The sequence below is a fragment of the Bidens hawaiensis genome, unplaced genomic scaffold, assembly GCF_021521415.1.
Source record: "Bidens hawaiensis isolate Kalapana, Puna unplaced genomic scaffold, B.hawaiensis_p1.1 tig00039486_1, whole genome shotgun sequence".
In the NCBI taxonomy this organism is placed as follows: Eukaryota; Viridiplantae; Streptophyta; class Magnoliopsida; order Asterales; family Asteraceae; genus Bidens; species Bidens hawaiensis.
The window spans coordinates 67183-85757 of NW_027496939.1; the positions used below are offsets into that span (position 1 = coordinate 67183).

General features: G+C 35.8%; 1 pseudogene across 1 annotated transcript; it reads right to left on the reverse strand.

The window, feature by feature from the left end:
- Window positions 1-2257: 2257 nt before the first annotated feature.
- Window positions 2258-17728, reverse strand: LOC143591235 (putative ABC transporter B family member 8; annotated as a pseudogene). The gene is made up of 8 exons (XR_013145619.1): window positions 17419-17728; window positions 17004-17058; window positions 14215-14394; window positions 13426-13883; window positions 11936-12476; window positions 5489-6952; window positions 4296-4711; window positions 2258-2827 (listed from the first exon to the last, which is right to left on the reverse strand). The product of XR_013145619.1 is annotated as a putative ABC transporter B family member 8 (transcript).
- Window positions 17729-18575: the final 847 nt, after the last annotated feature.

An 18575-nucleotide genomic window follows, 5' to 3' on the forward strand; every position in this document is an offset into this window, starting at 1 on the left:
GGGTAACACCTTCAAATCGGATAGTGAACCCGAGGTGAGGGAAAAGTGAGAAAAAAAAAGTATGGCCCTCAAAATTAATTTAAGTTCTATGATTTCCTCTCACACATCTCTTAATTTGTATCTCTATATCATAAATTCATAATCATACCTCTCATAGGATGTTTTTTTTTATCTTGGACTAAAACCTTGAAGAAATTATGCCTCAATAATTATGATGATAAATCACATGCATAGAACAAAGAGAAAGAAAATAGTGAGGGTCCAGGAAAGTTGGCAAGAAGATAATCAACCACCTTGCTATTCTTGATTAAATGGTGATGTCACAATCCACTCAATATAGATTAATGGTTGTGTCATCCAATAGCTTTATTTTTCTAACGGCTATTTAGATTACTAACAGACTACTAATTCACCTGAATACCCGATCATTGTAAGGCTAATATTTATGACTTGCGATACCAAATTACGAAACTCGTTATATATTTTATGGTCACGTTAATAATTAAAGTCGACGAGAAAAACCGGACACGAAACGAGAGCTTCAAGACGCGCGTTTAGATTCAACGGGAAAGCTTCTAGAATGTTGTTAGGCTATAAATATGTTGTTTATTGTCTTTGTTTGTGTGTGTTTTCCATGGTGTAAGTCATTCACCCAAGGGGAGCTCACCTTGGGTGGGTCGGTTCTTTGTTTAATGTTATCAATCTTTTAACCGACAACGAGATCGTTCATATCTTATCTTTATTATCTATGTCCGGTCATTTGATTTACAGCACCTGTCTCGAAAACCGTGTCAAGAGCAAAACCGTTCGTGTGGTCGTTTTGGGACCTACAATCATCTCTGTTTAACTTCTAAGAGGAAACACATCGTAGATGAGAAAACTCCATGACTCAACCTCAAACACTTATTTTATCGCAGATGAGACTTGACCCTAAGATCTTTTACAGTGTCAATCAATAGCTATATATGGTGTTGACTAATATATAGTCTCTCCCACTTAATCTTGTTTTCTTTATTGGAGATATACTTTATGGGCTTTAGTTTTCAAAATCATGATAGTATGACATCTATACTCCAATTTAAAAATATAATTAGAAACTACACCAAGCAGAAAATTTTGGCCAATATATGTTTAACCAATTAGTTTTATTACCATTAAAAATGAATTTGGTGACCTAGAGTTCATCTTCGATGTCAAGTACGTGTCTTTTCTCTCACAATCTTATGTGACCATTGAAAACATTGATGTTTGAGAACATGAAACGCCTCGAACCCAGGTAGTTTCGTCGTTGGATTAATTTAAGACTACAAATTAATTAATACTCCCTCCGTCCCATTATAAGTGTTCAGGTTTTAAAACACAAAGTTTAAGGTAGATTGAATGATTTTTTGGTCTTACCAAATGACAATAATACCCTTGAAAAGTGGGTCCATCAATATTGTTTATTAATGTTAGTTCTGTGTGTTTAAGGGTAAACTTGGAAAATAGCTAATAAATTTTGAAAGTAGACACTTGTAATTAATGGGATAAATAGAAAAAGGAAATGTGGACACTTATAATGGGACGAAGAAAGTAAAATATAAGTAAAACAATGAGCAATTGAGCATGACATGACTTTTCAAGATCAAAGAAACTAAAAACTATAACCAGGCCCAATTAAGCATTTGTTTATTCCAAACAACCATCACAACTCACAAGTGTAATTCCAGCCCAATAGCTTATATCCATGTTGGCTGATTTTGTCGGCTCCCCAAGCAGTGTCTGATAACCGGTTCGTACCGGCTGGTTTAATCGGTAATATCGGGTTTCACATATTAGGCTGGTATTTTGTGTCCTACATTTTGGACGGTTTTCTAGAACATCGAACTGGCAGTTTTTTTTAATACCGGTTTAAACCGGTTTTAAGTCCAAAAGAATTTTGATATTTTGAGGCCCGCATTTTCTAAAAAGTATTTTTAACCTAGTGATTAACTTTGAAACGAGTAATCTTTTTTTGAAAATCGAGTGTTTTTTTATTATTTTTATTGTGAATTAACTTTTGGATTTATATTTTATAATGTAATCATATAATTTTGGGTTATTTTTTGAATCAAAGTTGCATTTATATGAAATTACAAGGTAAACTATTCAACTCAGTTTAATCAGTTGTACCATTTTTAACTTCTTTGTACTTTTATTTGTGGTCAAGAGTTAACTTGCAAACTTATACTTACAATATATATCTTTATATTTTTAAACAACCAAGTGTCCGATAAAATACTAAAAATAAAAGATGCACACATTCACAAAACAAATGCTAGAGTTCAACTTAAAGATAGTTAAGCTTAAAGGCCCTAGCTTCTAGTCATACATTGCATCTTAGTTATGGACATAAAACCGCACTACGCACCTGACTGTCGCCCGATTATAAGCACATATATTTTGTTCTCACGACACTCGTTACTAAAAATTTACATATATAATAAAGATCATACTCATGCTTTTTGAATATTAGCTAGTTGGAAGAACGCGCCTTCCTTGTTCTTGAGTTGATTATAAGTCCCTTGCTCGACAACCTTTCCTTCCGAAAAAAATGCAATTGAATCAAGGTTTCGAATTGTGTTTAGTCTATGTGCCACCACGACTGTTGTCCTTCCGACCATTATCTTGTCCAATGCCTCTTCAACAACATGCTCTGATTGGACATCTAGCGCACTTGTAGCCTCGTCCAATAGTAATATTGTCGGGTCTCGAATAATTGCTCTAGCGATCGAAATCCTTTGTTTTTGCCCTCCTGATAGTTGAACACCTCTTTCACCACATTCGGTATCGTCCATCTTTAAGTGACCTACAAATGATAGTGACAAATATAATGAAAATTGATTTGACATGAACCCGAAACATTTATACCAATTCGAAAATCATGTCACGTCACACACATGAACCCAAACAAGAAATATGCATTCTCGTGTTGACATGAGCCCAAAACATTATTTATCTTCTTAATATATTAAAACTTTTAATTCTAAATTTACTTATTACTTATTTTTTAAAACCTTTTATGTAGGGACGTGTAAGGCCAAAAATTGTGGTTTGCGATATCAAATTACGAAACCGTTAATTATATTATGGTTAAGAAAATAATTAAAGCCGACAAGAAAACCGGACACGAAACGAGAGCTTTGGGAACGCGCATTTAGCTTCTAACGGGAGGAGATCTTCTAGAATATGTATTAGGCTATATATAGAATCACTTGTAGTCTTTTATGTGAGTTGTATGATGTAAATCACCACCCAAGGGGAGCTCACCTTGGGTGGGTCGGTTCTAGTTTAATGTTATTAATCTTTTACCGATTATGGAGTCGTTCACTATACTTATTATCTTTATATTTTTGTTCGATCGTTTGATTTACCGCACCCGTCTCAAAATGCATATCAAGTGCAAAATCCGTTCGAGTGGTCGTTTTGGGACCTACAGGACGTACACGAGTCGAGCCCGAGCTCGACTAGGCTGTAGCTCAACTTGTTTTACTTACAGAGAGCTCGTCTCGTTTCGAGCTCTATTTCTAAAGTTCGAGCTCTGCTCACGAATAGTATTATTTAGTTTTTACATATAATATAATATATGTGTTATTTAGTTTTTTTCTTTTTTATCATAATCTATACTCTCTAATAAAAGTCTACAAGTTTTGCCACTTGTCACTCATACATTAAACCTCACCCTTTTTAACAAATTTATAATAGTAAAATAATAGTTATAATGCTTAAAATTTTTGCTCCAAATTTGTTAATTTAATATTTACTTTCAATTTTTTTTCAAACATTTGATATTTATAATTATCTTTTACTTTAAATTTGTTTTAAAGACTATTGTACAACAACTGTATTAATAGTGTTTAACGGGTTTATTGTTTCTTGTATCCTGATTATTTATTAAACATTGTATTTTCATGAACTACCCGTGTAGTACACGGGCCTCAAACTAGTATTATATAAACAACAGGATCGTTTAGCCTCACGAGCCTGCTCGAGCTTGATAAGTGAAGCTCGGGCTCGAGCTCATTTATAAAACAAGCTTATTTTAACGCTCGAGCCCGCTTAACCTCGGATTGAGCGATAAGTGAAGTTTAGGCTCGAGCTCGTTTATAAAACAAGCTTATTTTTACGCTTGAGCTCGTTTAAACTCAACTCGAGTTTGATTACTGAAGTTCAGGCTCAAGCTCATTTATAAAACAAGCTTATTTTCACTTATTTTTAAGTTCGAGCTTTTTGAGCCGATCTCGAGCAACCCGCAAAAGATTTAACAGTGTACCTACGAGATGAACGTATGCGCATTTGCCGCTTTCGCAGCCTCAACCAACTCATTTTCCGAAGCATCCATCTTTCCAAACATAATATTATCCCGAATGGTACCCGAGTACAACACGGGCTCTTGGGTAACAAGTGCCATGTGCTTTCGGTACCATTCTATGTTCAGCATTCGAATGTCGACTCGATCAACCTTAACCGTGCCTCGATCCGCATCGTAGAATCGTTGGATCAATGCAATTACGGTCGACTTACCGCACCTGCTTTTACCGGCAAGTCCAATGCTGGTTCCGGGCTTCACTTCTAGACAAAATTCACGGAGGATTGGGGTTTCGGGTCGGCCCGGGTAGGAGAAATTGACTTTCTTGATTTCGATACCGCCGATTAGTTTTTGGAGCTTTGATCCGGTGGAGTCGGGTCTGTCCTGTAAATGTTGCACGTTAGGTGTTCGATAAAATGTTTCATAAAAGTAGGACTCTAATTAAATAAACGAACGACCATGAACAAAATATTTTGTTTATTTAATTAAGCGAGCGAATGAACATGAATACATAATGTTCGTTTATGTTCGTTCATATATGTTCATTTATTTGTACCCGTTTGTTTAAGACCGTATGATTATGTTCGTTTAATCCATTTAACTATGTAATTTTATAATGTTTAAAAATAATTAAAGATGTTTTAGACTTCGAATGGTGTTCATTTATATTTGTTTATTTATGTTCGTTTATGTTCAGAAACTATCTATTTAGATTCTTAACGAACGAACATGTACATATTCATTTTCTTAATGAACGGACACGAACAAGAAAATATGTTATGTAACCTGATAGTGTGAAAGACACGTGAACCCAAACATGACCCGCATATTTGCGGGTTGACTCGAGCATGGCCCATTTGACTCAAAAGTTTTTTCTTTTTATCCTTTTCACATATTAATACTTAAAATTTACATTTTACAACAAAAATGCAAATTTAATATTATGTTAATTTTCTTTTTAGTTTTACAATTTGGAATAATATACCCAACCAATTTAATTTATTACATAATATAATAATAATAAATAAATTGGTTAAACGGGTCAACCCATCCAGTCGACCAGAACCCGGCCCGTTTAGCTAAACAGGTTCCCGGGCTCATTTATACCAAACCAAAACCCACAATTTTCGTGTTAGATTTGATATTTTACATGTTACTTACATGAACATTGCTCAAGATTAGCGACTGTCGATCGAAAACGGAGAAAACCGACGCAACAGCCGTAGACCCTTTCGCAATATCCGAAGTCATACTTCCAGCATCATCTATAACTTTACCAGTACTTATTAATATAAAGAAAGTCTTGAACACATCCCCTGCAGATATCTCATTTGCATCAACTAACTTCCCACCATACCAAAAATCCAAAGCCCAACAAATAAAAGTTAGCCATTGCGCCAACCCGACCCCGATCCCAGCTAACAACGCCTTTTTTCTCGCCTCTCGTCTCGGCCCATCTTGAGCCTTATCAAATATTTGCAAAACAATGCCTAAACTCCCAAACGACGTCACGATTCTATGGTTATAAACAGCCTCGACTGCAATCTGCGTGCTTTGGTTTTGGTACTTGATAAAGTTAGCCGACATCGTCGACAACAATACTTTTCTCGCGTAGAAACATAGAATCGTTAACGGTTGGACCGCGATCATAACTAGTGCTAGCTTCCATGCTACCACTAATCCCATAGCCATAGCTATTAACACACCGGACCCCGTTTGGATTAGTAACGACATCCGGTCCGCCACAAGTGACTTCACCATCGACGCCTCGTTACTTAGCCTTGAACACAACGCGCCACTTGCGTTTTGTTCGTCGTCGAACCAAGCCGGTTCGAAAGTTAATATTTTTTCAAGCATTTTTAGTCTTATCCTTTTTGTTAATTGTTCACCCATGTATGCAAAATTATAATGTTGTATAAGATTAACCAAAATCGATATCACCGCAAGCGAACAAAATATTATCGAATAGTTTCTGATTCGCGCGTTCATTTCATCACGATTCGATAGAAAGAAAGCCGATATCATTCCTCCTATTGTCAATGCGTAAACCGGCTGCACTGCCCCAAATGTGGCTGCAGCGAGGCTGCCGACCACCCCTTGCCGCCATTCTGGCAAGTTTAGCAAAAGCAGCCGAGAAAACGACGGTGGGGGGTGGTTCGGAGATGATAACGACTCCAACTCGTTACCTATCATTGGAGAGTCGAACAAAGCCGGGCTCGACTTAGAAGTGCTTAGCCTTGAAGCACCGCTTCTTATCGCCAACGGTGTATTATTTTCGGGTTCTTTAAATGAACTAAACTGTCTTTGAAGTTTAACTAACCGAGCATAATGACCCGTGTTACTAACTATCTAGTCGTTATGCGAGCCTTGTTCGATTACACTGCCTTCACTCATAACTGCAATGACATCTGCATTTCGTACTGTGGCGAGTTTATGTGCAACAACCATTGTTGTTCTTCCCATTGATGCTTGGTCAAGTGCGGTTTGAACAAGCTTTTCGGATTCTGAGTCGAGTGCGCTTGTGGTTTCGTCTAGTAGAAGGATCACGGGGTTCTTGATGATCGCACGAGCGATAGCGATTCGTTGTTTTTGTCCGCCTGATAAAAGCGCTCCTCGCTCGCCAACCTTCAAAATCAAAAAACTCGTTAATAGTGGCGGTAAGACCGGTTATTGTTTCGGGTCAAAATGAGTCATGAGGAATTGGTTAATAAACTCGAGGTTGACCCGTGAGTAGTTTTTCAAGTTCAAGCTATGCTCGTTTATCATTTAATAAATATTTACGTATGTTTATATTTATAATGCTTATATATAACCTAATATATATATTTTAATTATTCTTAATATAATTTATATAAAATTTAGTAATTATATATTCATGATTTGGGATCAAATACAAAATTTTGTTAACATGAGTAGTGTGAGAACCAATAGAATTGCTTAATTCCAAATTAGGGTTAGGGGCATTATCGTACATTCCCCATGAAATATTCCACACGATTTTGTATAACCAATTAGCAGTTAATTAAGGAATTGGATATGCAAATTTATTATTCCCCAATATCATATCCAATTAACAGTTAATTAAGGAATTGCAAAATATCTTTTTTACGCACATTCCAGATTTGTTAATTGTTCTCCAAAAAATAAATAAATAAATAAATAAATATATTTTTGTTGTTATGCTTGCTGTTATATATTTGTTATAATAATGTTGTTATACTTTTGCTGGCAACACAAAGTTGGTATGCTGTTTGCTGTTATAATAATGTTGGCATGATTTTGCTGTTATAAAAATGTTGCTGTAGAAGTAGCGAGAAAGGGGGGACCATCAGTTTTGGAGAAAATATGCACGTTTTAATGTTGGAAATCCCAATCTTACCCTTTAATGTCTATAATTAAGGAAGTTATTTACATTAATGCCATTCCTTCCTTCATAACCGTAGATCATCACTAATTAATTGTAACATCCCGAAATTTCTAAAGTAATATTTATTATATTATTTTGTCGGGTGAAATAAACGAGTTAGTGGAACGATAATAATAATAGCAAAATATGAAGACATAGTAGGATAATTAGATGGGATTAGATATGGACCAAAAGGAAATATGGGCCTTCGGTCCATGGGCTTAAGGGAGTATAAATACCCCCTTAAACCCCAATCCTTTCCATTCCATCCATTTATCCATCCTAATCTCTACACACTCCAAAACACACACAACCCGAACCAAGATCCAAAGGCGAGGACCCGAGCTCGTTGGTGCTAGATCGTCGTGACGAACCAAAGCAACAAGACCAGCTCGTGTTCGTAGTTCGACTCATTTACGGTACGTTTATATCGAGAACTTGTTCGTTTAGGTTTGGATTAGTATAGAAATGATAGATCTGTGTTTGTATGGTAAAAACGAATCCAACAAAGCTAAACTTACTGAAAATGGATATGATTTGATGGGTTAATCGATTGATAAAAGAACCTGTAACCTATATGCCTAAATCGCACCCTTTAAACATCGATGTTAGGTCGATTTGATGGTTGGGGTTTGTAGGCGCTGGTCAGACGATTCCGTGGATACCTAAATCGAGTTATTTGGTTAAGAAACGAAGACGATTAAGGGATTTAAGGACGAACAGTACCTGCAGCTGGACAACTTCGCCTGCAAGCTAAGTTCGCCTGATGAACTTCGCCTGCAAAGCTAAGTTCGCCTGATGACAACTTCGCTGCAAAGCTAAGTTCGCCTGATGAACTTCGCCTGCAAAGCTAAGTTCGCCTGATGACAACTTCGCCTGCAAAGCTAAGTTCGCCTAAGGTTTAACTTTGCCTAAAGCTAAGTTCGCCTAAGGTTTAACTTCGCCTAAAGCTAAGTTCGCCTAAGGTTTAACTTCGCCTGCAAAGCTAAGTTCGCCTAAGGTTTAACTTCGCCTAAAGCTAAGTTCGCCTAAGGTTTAACTTCGCCTAAAGCTAAGTTCGCATAAGGTTTAACTTCGCCTAAAGTCAAGTTTGATTAGAAAATAAATTAAAAACGATAAGTGAAAGTAAGCTAATACTAGGCCACCAGATTAAATCAGGCGAGTATTGATACGTGTAACTTATACAGTCAGCTGAGCTCAGTTAAAGAAGGGATTTACAACTATCGAAGGAAGAAGCAGAGTTCAGGTGAGTTTCTAGCCCCATTTATGTGTTATGTTTTCGGGGCTGTGTGCATACTCGATATGTTTGTTAATACGCTTATCCTAAGAGATAAGTGTATGCCTTATGTGAATGATGTGATATGTATGAATGATTGCTTGATGGTACGTGAACGATCTTCGGATATTGCATGTACTGTCAGGTTGTAACGCTATGTATAAGGTAAGTATGATATGTATGCTTATGTGTATGAACGTGATAAAATTAATAAAAGAAGGAAATGATGGTTGTATGGTTGTATGGTTACGAAAAGGGTACCGAGCCCTAATAATACTCGAGGTATGATGTATGGTTGTATGGTAACGAAGAGAGAATCGAACCCTACTAATATTCGAGAACTAGGGAACCGAACCCTACTAATATTCGAGGAAAGAGGGTACCGAGCCCTAATAATACTCGAGGAAAGAGGGTACCAAGCCCTAATAATACTCGAGGAAGGAGGGTACCGAGCCCTAATAATACTCGAGGTATGATGTATGGTTGTATGGTAACGAAGAGGGAATCGAACCCTACTAATATTCGAGAACTAGGGAACCGAACCCTACTAATATTCGAGGAAAGAGGGTACCGAGCCCTAATAATACTCGAGGAAAGAGGGTACCGGGCCCTAATAATACTCGAGGTATGATGTATGGTTGTATGGTAACGAAGAGGGAATCGAACCCTATTAATATTCGAGAACTAGGGAACCGAACCCTACTAATATTCGAGTAAAGAGGGTACCGAGCCCTAATAATACTCGAGGAAAGAGGGTACCGAGCCCTAATAATACTCGAGGTATGATGTATGGTTGTATGGTAACGAAGAGGGAATCGAACCCTACTAATATTCGAGAACTAGGGAACCGAACCCTACTAATATTCGAGGAAAGAGGGTACCGAGCCCTAATAATACTCGAAGAAAGAGGGTACCGAGCCCTAATAATACTCGAGGAATGTAGGGCGTAATGCTCTTTATAACGTAAGATATGAAAGTAAGTTAATACAAAAGAAAGTATGAAAGTATGAATGAAAGAATATAAGTTTATGTGTATTGAATAGTGTATGATTAACTAGAACTCACTCAGCGTAGCTGACTTTTAGTATGCACGCAGGTGAGTAGAATGAGACAGCTAGCTTGAGCGGGCACATGGTGGGCGAATAGGAGACTGGCATCTAAAGACTCAAGATGTTTTAATGTAATTAACGTTTATTTTGAAAGACAAGAATGTTTAATTGAGGCAAGTTTTGGATTGCTGTAACGTTTCATGAAAGTTTTTATATTCCGCAAAAGTTTTAATGAACTCTGATTTGTAAGAACTGTGTTTATGAGTAAATCCGACGCTAAAGTAAGGCTACCGGGTTCGGGGCCTTACATTAATGGACTAGATCATTTCCTTCCTACTCACGTTAACCAAATTTTGCACAGGATCCTCCCCCATATATTTATATTAAATAATAGAGTCAATTGGTTAGTAAACTCGAGGTTGACCTGCGAGTAGTTTTCCAAGTTCAAGCTCTATTCGGTTTTTATATATTAAATAATTTTTGTATGTTTATATTTATAATGCTTATGTATAACCTAATATATATATATATATACCAGTTTTATCCCCCCTATTACGGGGGTTGTTTTATATTATTTGTTCTAATATTTATTTATTTTTTTAATTTATATTTTTTTATTGTAAGAAAGTTAACAATATACTTATGGTTTGGTGATAAATTTTTTCACAAATAAATAAGATGTTATAACCCGATTTAAAAGCTATATGGTTTTTATAAGATCCAAGACCCGTTTATTTCTTTTACTATAAAATTGGTTTTTTAATTATAAATAATATTTATGAAAGTTAATAATATACTTATGGTTAAAATTGGTTTTTTAATTTAAATAATATATATATATATATATATATATATATATCTTTTAAAATAAATAAGATATTAATTTTTAGTATATCCTATTTTATAGGATTTTTACATCAATAATTTGTTGAGAATAATTTTTAATTTAATGAGATGTTATAACCCGTTTAAGGAATATCTGGGTTTGGTAAGACCCATACCCATGAATTCGGGTCAAATGCATAGAAGCCTCCATTTAAAAATCAAGCAAATCTGGTGACTCCAAAAAAAGGGGGAGCGACCACATCGCGACACGTAGGATTTTTATGTCTTCGTTTATATTATATATATATATATAGAGAGAGAGAGAGAGAGAGAGGATCAAGATCATGTGATAACTATTTTGACGTTAAGAACTTTGAGAACCATTTTAGACCACAAAAAAACCCAAAAACTAAAAAAAATCATAAAACATAAAAAAAAACGCAAAAATGAAAAAAGTAAAAAAATCAAGATTCTTATTTATCATCCTAGTTTCATTAAAAAAAACCGTCTCGGTTTAGTTAAATTATACGCATGGTACATACATGTTTTTTTATACACATATGTACAATTAAAGGTAAATGATAATGTACATATGTGTACAAAGCGTAACTGGAGATTAAATGAAATTATACACATATGTATAATACAAAGTTTTTTTTATGAAACCGGAATGAAATATACGAATTTTGTTTTTTTTACTTATTTAAAATCTTTGTTTTTTTTATAATGTTTTTAAATATCTTTTTTAGATGTTTTTTTTTGCTCAAAATGGTTCTCAAAGTTCTCAACTTACAAAGGGTTCTCTCAGTATCCTTAATATATATATATATATATGTAATTTAGTTATTCTTAACAAAATTTATATATAATAATAGTTATTTAATAATTATATATTTTCGCAAGCCAACTCGAGCTCAATAAGTGAATCTTCAGCTCAGACTCGTTTACTAAATATGCTTATTTTTAGGCTAGAACTCAGGCATTCAAGCTTTTAGCAAGCTGATCTCGAATTCTTTACTAGCGGACAATGCCTCATGTTTAAACAAGTGTACCTTTGTTTCGTATCCCTCCGGAAGCTGGCGGATGAAGTTATGAGCATTAGCAGCCGTTGCAGCCGCGATTACTTCCTCCATCGTTGCATCAATCTTCCCAAAGATAATATTCTCCTTTATCGACGTCCCAAACAACGCGTGTTCTTGACTAACCAATCCCATTTGTGATCTCAACCACTTCAACTGCAGTTTCTTAATATCCAACCCATCCACCCTTATAACACCGCAGTCTGCATCATAAAACCTTTGAACTAACGCAATGGCGGTTGATTTACCGCTCCCACTTGCTCCCACGAGTGCAACGGTGTTTCCCGCTTCTATTTTCAAGTTAAAGTCTTTAAGAATAATGCAGTTTGGCCTTGATGGATATGCGAACTCGATGCTTTCGAATTCTATCTAACCATTGATTGTTTCTGGTATAAGCCCGTTGGTGTCTTGACCGTCGATTTCTAGGACTCGGTCGATCCTGTGGAATATTCTTGATGCTGCTACTGATGCATCTGTGAAGTGGTTCAGTTCTGGTAATGCCATACCAAGTGATCTGTAGATAAATGTTCCAAACGGGTCGGGTTGTGTTGTGTTGACTAAATATATGGGTGAGCAGAAAATCGAATAACTGAACAATAATTTAAAAAAATCTAACCTATTGAGAAACTTATTCATTTTTATCGTTCGGTTATGGTTATATGTATATAAATAACCGAATTATCCAAACGGATTCGACATTAAAACCAATCATTATTTTTTTTTATAAATAATATGTTATTAGTTAAAAGATTTATTATATAGGGTGCAGTTACTGTACGCTAATGCCTTAACGTACGGTAGATACGCGAGACGCTCAAAGGCAAAAACCTAAAAACGCTCAAAACGGTCTTTGTGAAAAAATGTGAAAATTTGATCAATTAACCATCCAAAACTGTTTTTTTCGGTGAACCAATGATTGATTAGATATGTAGTATTGACAATTCCGAGATGTTTGGATGTGATTTCATGGATCGATTCGTGAAAAAATGGATTCGCGTACGTATTGCACGTTAAGACATTATTGTATTGGATCTTTTCCCTTTCTTTTAAGTATGATATTTTATTTTTATTGTTTTTTATTATTTATAAAAACATATTAGCTTATTTAATACTTTAAAATTTTAAAAAAATCTTTATATTTTTTATGAAATATAATATGATTTATTAATTATTATATATTCTTTTAAGTGTGATATTTTAGTTTTATTGTTTTTATTATTTATATAAACATATTAGTTATTTTTGTACTCTAAAAGTTAAAAAGAATTCTTAATATTTTAGTGAAATATAATTTGATTTATTAATTAAAATTAGCTTGAATCCATGCATAGTTTATAAAAATCTTAAAGCTGCAACATTGGGTTAGTTATATACTTATATGTTCAATATTAGCCCATAACCGAACTGAACCGGCCCATATAGTGAAATGGTTAGTAACAAAGATTTTTAGTGAAGGTGCTTACAATCCACCCAAAATGAAAGAAAGCCCTGCTGAGTAAACGCGCCCTCCACTTTCGCCTTTATACATAACAAGCCGGCTACCATACCAAGCGATCAAAGCCCATATCGCAAAAGATAGCCCGGTACTCCCAACTGCAAGACCCTTAGCAATGCCTTGCTTCAAGCCCATTTCAGTTGTGCGGTCCAAGATCGTTGAGTACTTGTTGACAATCGTCTTCTCAGCCGTGAATGAGTAGATGGTTTTTATAGAAGCAAGAGCTTGTTCCACGATACTATTCGCCTTGCTATATTCTTGGAACGACTTTTTTGATAAATACAAGAGGTATTTTCCATAGATTAGGCCCGGGATTATCAAAAAGATTAGCGTCGGGAATGCTACTATCGACATTCTCCATGAGAAGTATGTGCAAAATGCTAGTCCTGATAAGAACACTGATGTGTGCATCAAGAATTTTGGCACCTATTATGACATAGTGAAACAAAACATTAGCATGATGCTTATATTAATGGGCCGGGCCAGGTTGACATGAAAACACTTACTTTTTTTAAAAGTTTATAAATAACTAATTTGAGTCTTTATAACGAATTTAAACAAATGCGTTAAAAATAGAATTCGGATGGATTTAACACGTTTGACCTTTTGGTTCATTTGACGCTTTGAGATGACTAGAGTAGTTTTCGGTAAAAAATTTTTTGACCCGTTTGAGATAAATACAACAAAAAGTAACGTGTTTATAAGAAACCGAATGTTTATTATTATTATTATTATTATTATTATTATTTTTTTTTACCTTTTCACTAAGAACTTCTTGTAGGAGGGAGGTGTCTTTGGAGATACTATTGATGATTTCCGAAGTTTTTGCTTCTTGTGAATCAAAAAAACCGACTTATTGTCTCAAAATAGCCTCCAAATACTTGTATCGGATCTTCAACACTTGAACGTTCGCTTATTTTACTCCAGCAATACCCCTCTGTAAACAACAATTCCATAAGAACGAAAACCAAATCTCACTATTGGTTTTGTGTGCTTATATTGTAGGACATGGGCCACGATTTTATTAAATAATATTAATAAAACAGATAAAGATGTAGGTCCCCCCGGGGGCGTCGCCGATCGATACGAGATCCGCACGAGGTCTAGGAGTGCGGAATCCTCCTAGACTCGTTTATGGTGTACAGACGAATAACACAAACACGTACACGATCAAATACACAAACAAATACTAGAACGGGATAAACAAATCTGCAGATTCATATATAAAATAATCACGTTACATACCGTAACAAAAACAGAAACACGACTGACCCGAGGTGAGCTCTACCTCGGGTCGTCTCACACGACTCTAGTCTCTTACTCTCTCTCAATAAACAAGCTGCTCAAACACACACTGATTTCTAGATCTCTAAAACTAAACAAGACACAACTATATATAGACAAACATTCACGGGCCAGGGCTTCAGTAGGCGAAGTTGTGCTAACTTCGCCTAAGGCGAAGTTGTGATAACTTCGCCTAAGGCAGAAGTTGTTACAACTTCGCCGTTGGCGAAGTTGTTCTAACTTCGCCTAAGGCGAAGTTGTGCTAACTTCGCCTGTGGCGTTCCGCTGGTCAGAATTGCATAGCGACGGTCACAAAATGCACCAACAGTCTCCCCTTTGACCGTTGCTCTCAATTCTAACAAACACGAAAGATCATCTGTTACAAAACATGCACCAACAGACTCCCTCTTAACTGATGATCTTCTGTTTGCAGTCAACCAGCCGTGTCAGAAACTGTCCTGTAGCTTCACAAATCTACCAATCACCCAGCGTCTTCCATATCAGATCTCCCCTTCAGTGTAAGCTTCTCCGACTATAACGATTGAGGTCTTTGTAATGCATGCATCCTCGTGCCAATAGATCATCTCAACCAATCACGTGAGTCCATCTGACTTCACCAACACATGAAGTTGGGCTTCCTCCACAACTTCACCAACTCGTCGGCATACGATAAGGTTTAATCTTCAACTACTCAACATCAAGTGATCAATTTCATCACAAAACCACCTTGACAGAATCTAACACATGACCATTAAAAAATCTGAAGCATCTTCAATCACCAGGGATAACGATCAGGAACATAAACACTTTAATTCCCGGTTAAATCCAACTTGTTCCAGAATCTTCACTCTAATAAATAAGCATCACGTTTCAGGATCCAATTCTCGAACGCCTTGAAGATAACATAAATAATATGCTCTGACCGCAATCCAGTAATGACGAAAAACCTTCAGTTCAATTTGACTTTCTTCGGTTGGTCACCACCACGAACAACAACAATTTCCTTTCCCACAAACACCCGAATATGTGTCACTATCCAGTTTCAAACAATAACCCATTCACAATCTCAACTCCAAATTCAGAGTTGACACGTATTTGTTCACACGTAAAACCAAAAGATAACAAGATCACTCGTTGACGGAACAACATCTTCGGTCTCACAATAATCGTGTACACCTGGCCATACAGACGGAAAATTCCAAAATACTCTTTTTTTTTTTTTTTTTTTTTTTTTTTTTTTGCTCTCGTTAACTTCGCCGAAAGTTAACATCGCCTGGCTATAACTTCGCCTGGCCATAACTTCGCCGAGAAGTCAACTTCGCCTAAAGTCAACTTCGCCTGTTCATAACTTCGCCTGACAGATAGGCGAACTTGAGAAGGTAGGCGAAGTTGTGAATAACTTCGCTTAACCTTATATCTTCGCTGAAACCCTACGAACAGTGACGGCAACTTCGCCTGATGAACAATAACTTCGCCTGAAGAACTGTTCGGCCAGAAACGCACAGAAACGTGCCAAAAACACCAAAACGCAGATCTCGAACCATAGCGTAAGAGCCTAAGGCTCTGATACCACTTGTAGGCCCCCCCGGGGGCGTCGCCGATCGATACGAGATCCGCACGAGGTCTAGGAGTGCGGAATCCTCCTAGACTCGTTTATGGTGTACAGACGAATAACACAAACACGTACACGATCAAATACACAAACAAATACTAGAACGGGATAAACAAATCTGCAGATTCATATATAAAATAATCACGTTACATACCGTAACAAAAACAGAAACACGACTGACCCGAGGTGAGCTCTACCTCGGGTCGTCTCACACGACTCTAGTCTCTTACTCTCTCTCAATAAACAAGCTGCTCAAACACACACTGATTTCTAGATCTCTAAAACTAAACAAGACACAACTATATATAGACAAACATTCACGGGCCAGGGCTTCAGTAGGCGAAGTTGTGCTAACTTCGCCTAAGGCGAAGTTGTGATAACTTCGCCTAAGGCAGAAGTTGTTACAACTTCGCCTAAGGCAGAAGTTGTTACAACTTCGCCTAAGGCGAAGTTGTTCTAACTTCGCCTAAGGCGAAGTTGTGCTAACTTCGCCTGTGGCGTTCCGCTGGTCAGAATTGCATAGCGACGGTCACAAAATGCACCAACAAAAGATACTTTCTTTATACAATTTGGGAAATCGTAGTACATATACAGTATACAAATATAAAATATATAACAAAATAAAACATAAAGAAAAGATAGAAGTTTACCCATAAAAGCCATCACCATAACTCCTAATCCAATGTACACAAAAGCTAAGCTACACTGTACAAACACAAAAGAATAGAAATGAAACAGGTTAAACAAGTCAAACTCTACACAACCCTTTTAATTAATCGGGTTAAACTGATCAACCAGAACATGATCTTAGCACAACCATATTATTAAACAAGTTAGATATTACAGCCAAAAGCCTTGTCAGGAATTACCACCCCTAACAAAAAAAAAGAAAAAAAAAACTCATTTGCGACAGAATATGCCGTCGCCATATATATTTAGTTACTAAGAAAACTAACTTTTAATCAAGAATAGTAAAATGAGAATTATAATCAGTTTTAGATTTCACCACCATTTTACATATTTTAGAAGACAAATAATATGTTCTTGAATAAAATACATGCTAACCTTTGAGATTTCATCCATGAAGTTGTCTTGGTTCTTTTGAACACTTCTACCATAACCCAAATGGTTAAAAAGTCTACTAACAAAAAGTAGTAAAACATTTGTAGACATTCCATCACCAATGGCTCCAAGTGTGCCCAACAATATGAGCAACTTGTCGAACCAATCCGCATACCGGAATATTATAGTTATCGACTTCTTCTCCGGCGACTTAGTCGGAGAACTCATCTTTTAGTTGAAGCTTCTTAAAACAAGTAGCAGAAGATGACTCAAAAACCACCCTTTTCCTTGCTTGAATGTAAGTGCATGTATATATATACACATACATTTAGACTTATTGGGTTGGTATATATATTTATATGTGTGAAAAGATGTGTAGAGAATTGAATATGAATAATTAGTACATAAGTGGAATATTAAGCATGGAAAAGATGTTGATTTGGCAATGATCCTTTTCTATTATTTTATGCTTATACTTTTTATTGCTTTTCATGGTTTTTTCCTTTTTGTTTTCTACTAATTTCATATATTTTATTTCATAATTCTTGCTTCTGTATGTGAAATCATGCTAGTGACTACTTTTTCCTAGTAAATCAGAACTATATACTAAATATTTTTGTCACACCTTTATATCAATAAAACCATTGCATTGATTTGAATAGACGAATACAATTAAAACCCTAAATCTTTCTATTGTTGTGTTACCTAATTAAAACCCTAAAAATATCTTTCTATTTATAGTCTAATCCAGTATTAGGAGTGTGCATAAAACCGAAAAAACCAAAATAAAACTGAAAAACCCAAATAAACCGAATCGAAAAAACCAAACCAAATTAGAAACCGGCGGTTCGGGTTTTAAATTTAGCAAAAACCGAAATATTAGTTTTAATTTGGTTTTGTATATTGTTAAGAATCGGAAAAACCGAACCGCACCGAAATAACAAAAAAATCAAAATAACCATAATATCTTAATCGTAACCATTAAAACAAAATATACCAATGACTATTTGTTTAGTTGTAACATATGGTTAATGATAAATATATTTGGTTTCTACATATGGTTAATCTATATCTATATTAAAGCAATAGGCTTTAACTCAACTTCCCCTCTTCTATTGGTTGTTTCCTAAACTTTCCATATATATCTACAATCTCTCTAA